Here is a 9278-nt window from a genome sequence, read left to right as displayed (position 1 = left end):
ATTGAAGCGAACAATTTCGAGCTGAAACCTTCACTGGTCCAAGCTGTTCAACAGAATCAATTCTCTGGAAGCCCTGTAGACGACCCCAATCTCCATTTATCTGTGTTCGTGCAATACGCCGACACTATCAAAGCCAACAACGTTAGTTCCGAAGCTATTCGATTACGCCTTTTTCCTTTCTCCTTGAGAGATAGAGCGAGAGCGTGGCTTCAATCCCTGCCTTCCAATTCCATAACTACGTGGGACGAATTGAAGAGAGTATTCTTAGCAAGATACTTTCCGCCTAGCAAAACTGCCATGCTTAGAGGTCAAATCAACGGATTTACCCAGAAAGATAACGAATCGCTTTTCGAAGCTTGGGAACGTTACAAGGACATGCTTAGAATATGCCCTCATCATGGACTCGAACCATGGCTGATCATCCATACCTTTTATGGTGGTCTCTTATATAACACTAAAATGACTATAGATGCCGCTGCTGGCGGAGCATTAATGGACAAACCCCATGATGAAGCATACAAACTCATAGAGAACATGGCACAAAACCATTACCAATGGGGAGGAGAACGCGCCGCTCTAGAGAAAGCCCAAACCAAAGGAGGAATGTACGAAATTAGTGGTATAGACCGCGTTAACGCTAAAGTAGACGCTTTAACTCAAAAGATCGAGAATTTGACCATCACTCCTTCAGCCACCGCTGCCGCTGTAGCACCTAACTGCGAGATTTGTGGATTGACTGGGCATGTAGTTGCTGAATGCCAACTCTTGACTGGAGTCCCATCTGATCAAGTAAATTACGCTCAAGGAAACCCTTATTCTAACACGTACAACCCTGGATGGAAAAACCACCCGAACTTTTCTTATAAGAACAACAATGCGTTGTACGCGCCTGGACAAGCACCTGCTGTACCACCTGGCTACCAAAAAGCGCCTGTAGCTGCTCAAAACACCCCTAGGAAGTCAAACCTAGAAATCATGATGGAGAACTTCATAGCTTCCCAACAACAAACCAATAAAGACTTCCTGAATCAAAACATCCACAATAGCGAGCAACTAAAACAACTATCGAACAAAGTAGATGCTTTAGCTACGCATAACAAAATGTTAGAAACTCAAATCTCACAAGTAGCTCAACAACAAGCACCTACTGCTGCCCCTGCTGGCACGTTTCCTGCTCAACCACAACCTAATCCTAAAGGACATGCGAACGCGATAACACTACGAAGTGGAACTAATTACGATGGACCCATAGATCCTAGAACCCAAAACGTACCCATGTCACAACAAGAGCCAAAGGAAACCCAAAAGAAAACAACCGACGAACAAACTGCTAAGACTCATGAGAACAATAACGAAGTGGAACCCGAAAAAGAGAAACCTTATGTTCCACCACCACCTTACAAGCCACCAATCCCTTACCCTCAAAGATTAGCCAAATCAAAAACCGAAGCGCAATTTAAAAGATTTGTAGAACTTCTGAAGCAATTAAACATAGCCATACCATTCACAGAAGCCATAACTGAGATGCCTTCGTACGCTAAGTTCTTAAAAGAAATCTTATCAAACAAAAAGAAACTCGAGGATAACGAAACTATAACGCTTACCGCTGAATGTAGCGCTATCATCCAAAACAACATGCCTCCAAAACTGAAAGACCCTGGTAGTTTCTCTATACCCTGCGTAATTGGAAAAACCATCATAGAGAAAGCCTTGTGCGATTTAGGAGCTAGTGTTAGTTTGATGCCTCTTTCGACCTGTAAGAAACTCAATCTAGGTGAGCTTAAAGCAACAAGAATGTCTCTTCAACTAGCAGACCGTTCAGTCAAATATCCTGTAGGAATGTTAGAGAATATCCCTGTTCGTGTAGGTCAATTCTACATCCCGACTGACTTCATCATTATGGATATCCAAGAAGATTCTAACATCCCGATCATTTTAGGAAGACCATTTTTAGCGACCGCTGGTGCAATTATAGATGTAAAGCGAGGAAAGCTTACTTTCGAAGTAGGAGAAGAGAAAATAGAATTTATCCTTTCCCAATTCCTAAAAGCACCTTCTATAATTGACACATGCTGTTCTGCTGACATAATCGACGAGTGTGTCAAGGAAATAAAATCCGAACCAAATAAGGAAACCGAAACCCTAAGAATTCCTATGCCGCCAATTTTTGAAGATGACAACTGGCGTGAGGAATATCAAGATAACCACCTGAGTGAATGCTTAGCTTTAACCCCTGATCCTATACCTGGACCAAAGAAACCTGCTATAGAGCTGAAGACACTTCCTACCGATCTTAGATACGAATTTCTAGACGAAGAACTAAACCGACCAGTTATAGTGAACGCCAACTTGGGACGAACCGAGACTGAAAAATTACTTAATGTCCTAAGAAAATACCCTACCGCTTTAGGATACAACATATCAGATCTGAAAGGTATAAGCCCTTCTCTGTGTATGCACCGCATTATGCTCGAAGACAATAGTAAAACCTCTAGGGAACATCAAAGGCGAATAAATCCTATTATGAGCGATGTGGTTAAAAAGGAAATCCAAAAACTGCTAGAAGCTGGAATAATATATCCTATATCTGATAGTAAATGGGTTAGCCCTGTTCACGTCGTACCAAAGAAAGGAGGAGTCACTGTAATCACTAACGCAAAAGGAGAATCTGTAGCACAACGTACCCAAACTGGATGGAGGATGTGCATTGACTATAGGAAGCTAAATAAAGCTACCCGAAAAGACCATTTCCCTTTACCTTTCATAGATCAAATGCTCGAACACCTAGCTAAACACTCACATTTTTGTTATCTGGATGGATACTCCGGATTTTTCCAAATTCCTATCCACCCTGACGACCAAGAGAAGACCACATTCACCTGTCCTTATGGTACATTCGCCTATAGACGAATGCCTTTTGGACTCTGCAATGCACCCGCGACCTTCCAAAGATGCATGATGGCAATATTTGCCGACTTCCTAGATGGAATAATGGAGGTCTTTATGGACGACTTCTCTGTCTGTGGAGGAAGTTTTGAAACATGTTTAGAAAACCTTGAAATGGTGCTTAAACGATGCGTAAGCGTAAACCTAGTCCTTAATTGGGAAAAATGCCATTTCATGGTTCGACAAGGAATTGTACTTGGACACATCGTATCCGATAGAGGAATCGAAGTTGATAAAGCAAAAATCGAAATTATCGAAAACCTTCAACCTCCCAAAACCGTTAGAGAAATAAGAAGTTTTCTGGGACATGCTGGTTTTTACCGACGCTTCATTAAGGATTTCTCTAAAATAACCAAACCCTTAACTGAACTACTCATGAAAGACGCCGAATTTGTTTTCACCGATAAATGCACTGAAGCATTTCAAACGCTTAAACAAGCATTGATCTCTGCGCCAATTATGCAACCTCCCGACTGGAATGAGCCTTTCGAAATAATGTGTGACGCAAGTGATTATGCTGTAGGAGCCGTTCTAGGACAAAGAAAGGATAAGAAACTACATGTCATATATTATGCGAGTAGAACCCTAGACGAAGCTCAGATGAATTATGCCACGACAGAAAAAGAACTATTAGCTGTCGTATTCGCATTAGACAAATTCCGTTCTTACCTGGTAGGAGCCAAAATAATCATATACACTGACCACGCCGCCATTGGGTACCTCCTAACCAAAAAGGACGCTAAACCAAGACTCTTGAGATGGATCTTGTTACTACAAGAATTCGACCTGGAAATTAAAGATAAGAAAGGCACTGAAAATGTCGTAGCAGATCACCTCTCTCGATTGGAAAATCTGAAACCCGAACAAGTACCAATTGACGATGATTTCCCTTATGAAAGACTCATCGCCCAATTAGAAGCAAATGAATTCGAACCATACCATCCAAACTCTGAAACCGAGAAATTAGCTGAAATAGCTTTAGCCCGATCTGACGCACCTTGGTATGCAGATTTCGTAAATTACCTAGCTGCTGGTGTGCTTCCTCCTGATCTAAGCTACCAACAGAAAAAGAAATTCTTCCATGACCTAAAACATTACTATTGGGACGACCCACTCCTTTTCAAAAGAGGCCCCGATGGAATCTTTAGACGTTGTGTACCCGAGGAAGAGATAAGAAGCATAATAACACACTGTCATTCTGCACCGTGTGGAGGACACCATAGCACATCTAGAACCTGCGCCAAAATCCTTCAATCTGGACTTTTCTGGCCCAACCTGTGGAAAGACGTCTATTTTGCTGTACTAAGCTGTGATAGATGCCAACGAACTGGAAACATTTCAAGACGCGATGAAATGCCTCAAAAAGGCATTCTAGAAGTAGAAATATTTGACGTCTGGGGAATAGACTTCATGGGACCGTTTCCGTCATCGTTTGGAAATCAATATATACTCGTAGCCGTCGACTATGTTTCAAAATGGATAGAAGCTATCGCCTCTCCTACAAACGATACACGAGTAGTTATTAAACTTTTCAAAAACGTCATCTTTCCTAGGTTCGGTGTGCCAAGATTGGTAATTAGCGATGGTGGTTCCCATTTCATTTCAAGAATACTTGAGAAACTCCTTCGAAAATATGGAGTAAATCATCGAATAGCCACACCATATCATCCACAAACAAGCGGTCAAGTAGAAGTATCTAACCGTGAAATAAAACAAATATTAGAGAAAACTGTTGCTATATCGAGGAAAGATTGGTCAACCAAGCTAAATGAAGCTTTATGGGCTTATAGAACAGCTTTCAAAACTCCAATAGGAACTACCCCATTCAAACTCGTTTATGGAAAATCATGCCACCTACCAGTAGAGCTAGAACATAAAGCCTATTGGGCCATTAAGAACTTAAACCTAAACTACACTGCCGCTGGTGAGAAACGACTTCTAGACATAAACGAATTAGAAGAACTTAGACAAGACGCTTACGAAAACGCCAAAATCTATAAAGAGCGAACGAAAAAATGGCACGACAAGCGTATATCTAGGAAAAATTTTAGCATAGGCGATAAAGTGCTCTTATTTAATTCTAGGCTAAAATTATTTCCTGGTAAGTTACGATCTAGATGGTCTGGCCCTTTCGAAGTAACTAACATATTTCCGAGTGGAGCGATAGAAATCAAAGGCGAAACCGTCAAACCTTTTGTCGTAAATGGGCAACGTCTTAAGTATTACCATCATCTCGAATACGATGAAAACATCGAAGTTTTTAAACTTGACGAACTGCCCGTTTTTTCGAAAAAATAGTTTTCTATTTTTAAATCGTCGAGCTTACGACATTAAACAAAGCGCTTGGTGGGAGACAACCCACATTTATTTATTCTTCTATTTTATTTTATTAGAACTTTAATTTTTCTATATTTTTTATTTTATTTTTATTTTTCATTTTTAAAACTTTATTCTATTTTTAATCTTAATTTTAATCATTTTTGATTTTTCATACATCTTATAATAATTATTATAATTATAACTACTATCTTGATTTGAGAAAATATTTCCGTTATAATTATATCTATTATTATAACTTGTTACCTAAGCTTAATTTTAATTTTTTTATTTTAAATTAACACTAGCCTAATTCTAACTTATCCTAATATTTTCAACTTCTAGGTTTTTCATTTAATTACTAACTACGATGCAAGAAGTTGACAATATGGAAGTTGTGTTCCGTGGTAGAGGACAAGAAGCAAGATTTAACAAGCTGGCTGAAAGACACATGGAATTGACTTGCTATCCTCACCAACCAACTATGGTGAAGCTTGGTATCGAAGAAAGCATCCTACACCTGCTTAACCAAATCGGTTGGACTGGTTCTCACTTGTTCCGCAAGTTTAGCACTTATCGGAAGCTCACTCTGGAATTCCTGAGCTCCCTGACCTATCTTCCAAACTGTGGACAAGGGCTGAAAAAAGGAGTTATTCTCTTTAGAATCTTTGGTATGGAGTTTAATTTCTGCATCCGAGATTTTGCTGAAATGTTAGAACTACCTCATGGACCTGATGCATACGCCCAAGTAGCTGAAGAAAATCTTCCATACTGGGAGTTGGAAAAATACTGGGGCAAGATCACTGGAAACGACAACCCTGAAGAGAATGAATTTCAATCTGAGAATATCCACAATCCTGCTTTCCGCTACTTTCACAAAATCCTTGCTCACTATATTTTTGGCAAACCAGATAATGTCACTGAAGTAACTAGAGAAGAGTTGTTCATCATGTTTTGTACATCTCAGAATCGTCCGGTCAATGCCATCGCATTCATGCTAACAAACTTCGAGCGCATCACGCAAGACGAAGTTTCACCCATTAGGATTGGCGGATTTGTCACTATGATCGCTAATGCCATAGGAATGAGAGTGCCTTTGCTTAGATTGACACCTTTTGGTACCCATACCTCTATGGACATCAATTTCTGCTTTAATCGAGGTATCATCGGTAATCTTGGACCTGATCGTTTTGAATTGCTCATTGATAACAAAGTTTGGTATCAGTTCACCTTACCGAATCCTAGGACAAGTGTGCACAACCCTACCAACTGGCTTTACTATGGTCAGATTCCTGAGAGAGAGCCATCACCTGAGACTCCTCAAGCTTATGAACATTTTGATGAGGAAATGCCTGCATCTGAATCTGAACCTGAAACACCTCCTGGTTATTATGAACCTCTTCCTGTTGATGAACCCATTCCTGACTATGAACCTCTTCCTATTGACGAGCCTGTATCTGAGTATGAGCCTGAAACTCGTTCTGAAGATTCCGTTGAAGATCACACTGTTGATATGACTGATGTCGAGGTCGAGCAACAACAACCCGCTACATCCACCGCATCGGTGAATCAAAGAATGCCTAATCTGAATACGCACGAACAAGCAATCAATGCGCTACAACAAGATGTACAACATGTGCGCAACGAGCTTCACACTTTGCAAATGCATTTCTTCGATTTCATCGACACCGTCAATGCTCAGTTCGACGAAGTTTTCAAACACATTCAGTCTAATCAGAACAACAATAGACGTGGCTAGATGTTACCGTATTAGATTATTAGATTTTTATTTCTAGTTTTAGTAATTTCTATTTCTAGTTTAGATTTTCATTCTTTCTGCACTTTTCCATTCTGCTATTGTTAACACTCAGTACTGATTTAATTTTAAAATGCAATATTTTATTCACTACTGCTGTTGTGTTATATTACACTGCTATTAACTGCTATATATATTTGCCTGGCTATCACTTTTTGCTGTTAATGGTATTGAAATTCGACACTGTTCTGAACTGATGGACACCTTTTTGCTATTAATGGTATCTGTCAGCACTGTCTGGTCACTTGCATGCGTGACCCACCTGCCTACAACAGGAGACGCACGTCTCCATCTGTGTGGGGCCAGCTGACACGAACCAAAGGAACAGGAGACGCACGTCTCCATGCTCTGCCCCAGCAGACTGGCTGCCTGAGACGCACGTCTCCCAAGGCTAGCAGTCTGCATTTGACCACGCAGACCACTCTCTTTCCCTCTTGAATTTTGAATTTGAATTTCAAAATTCATCTTTCAATCTTCCTCATTCTTCCCCTATTTATTCCATTTAAACTCCATTAACCTCATTCATCCTCCATCATTCACCTCTTAAACTCCATTCATTTCCCATTTCTCTATTCTATTCAAAATTCAAACACCACCATTAATCCATATTTAATTCTCCATTTACCACACCATTTTCAAACCTCACTATAAAACCACACCACCACCACTCTTATTCTTCACAACCTTCATACCATTTCTTTTCTACCATTCTAATACCATCTTTATTTTTCATCTTCAAACTCATCATGCCTCCACGTTCAATCATCCGTAGTGTGCGTCCTGAGAGACCACCCCCTAACCTTAACAATATTATATTCCGCGAAGACGACAATGATGCTCAAAGAACCAAATACCTCGCTTTCTACGAACGTTCGGTTGTTCCCACAAAATTTGTGAACACCGAATGTCTCGAAACTCTAGGCCTCATTGATGGTGTTACCCGTTTACTCACTAAATCTAGCCTACACCATCTCTGTACCGAACTCGTACCCACTTATGAGCCTCTCGTCTTAGAATTCTTGAGTTCTTTCAGTTACGACACTCCTTCTGATCAACCACTCTCAACCGGTAGCATCCGATTTAGGATGTTCAACCGTGAATATACACTGGATCAAGAAGTTGTGGCTACGTACTTGAATTTCAATACATCACCGAATGCTCTCCGCAATATCTTTCAAGAACTCAATGGTCGTTCATGGGAACAACATGCCTTCGACCTATGGTTTCACCTCACTGGCGAAGTTCAAACTGGTTGGAGGGCCCTACATGCTTCTCACATTCAAAACCCCGCTATACGTTATTTTCAACGTGTTTTGGGGCATACTATTTTTGCGCGATCCAACAACCACAAGACGTCGCCGTGTTCGTACAAGAGGCGCAAGCAGTTCTCGAAACCGCAACAATGAGGAGTAGTTCTTATGCACTGAGGACATTGCATCATCTAAGTCTGGGGGAGTCGTATTATTTATATTTCCTTTAGTTCCCTTCAGTTTATTTCCCTTCCTTGTAATGTTTTTCTAATTCAATAAAAGAATATTTATGGAATTTAAGTCTTATATGTATAATTCCGTAGTTATTTCAATTTCTTCCATTTTCTTGAGCCATAACAAAAATTTTTGCTCCTAAACGATAAACGCAAACCCCACACGTTCAAGAAATACGAAGCTACTCAATCACTCAACGAACCGAAACTGAATTAGTCAATATCCTTATTATCGCAACACTCTAAAACCCCTGAGTATACATAACCGATTTGAATACCCGTTATACCAAAACCATCGACTTTAAGTTTTGAAATAACCCTTAGTAGTTTATTCTAGCAGTCGGCACCGTCTTAGATACAAACTACGCAGAGAGTCGATGAATATAAGTGTATGATCCTCATAATAATTATGTGTTCAGCTATAAGAAGAAATGTGCCTACTAAGTAAGGTGATCCTCACAAGATCATTTAACCTAACGGTCGCAAATCTCGTATACAAAGAATCTAAAAACTCACTGTCGATTGGTTCAGAAGTCATCTGGTAATGAACTTGGTAGGAAGGACTATTGTCCGATTCCCCACAATCTACAAGTGAATGCTAAGGAGTATACCACATATTGTGCCAGAACTCCATGAGAAGGATCATAGTCACTAACCGACTACTCTGCTATGTGCGTGTCAAGATAATGGGCTTAATGTGATTGCGCGCGAATGAAA

General features: G+C 40.2%; 1 non-coding gene across 1 annotated transcript; it reads right to left on the bottom strand.

Moving 5' to 3' along the window:
• Positions 1-297: 297 nt before the first annotated feature.
• LOC131654347 (small nucleolar RNA R71) lies at positions 298-404 on the bottom strand. Its single transcript, XR_009299388.1, has one exon. It is a non-coding gene; the product is annotated as a small nucleolar RNA R71 (small nucleolar RNA).
• Positions 405-9278: the final 8874 nt, after the last annotated feature.

This window comes from Vicia villosa, linkage group LG2 (genome assembly GCF_029867415.1).
Source record: "Vicia villosa cultivar HV-30 ecotype Madison, WI linkage group LG2, Vvil1.0, whole genome shotgun sequence".
Lineage (NCBI taxonomy): Eukaryota > Viridiplantae > Streptophyta > Magnoliopsida > Fabales > Fabaceae > Vicia > Vicia villosa.
Note: the sequence above shows the minus strand (reverse complement) of the source record. Positions and strands in the feature narration are given on the sequence as shown.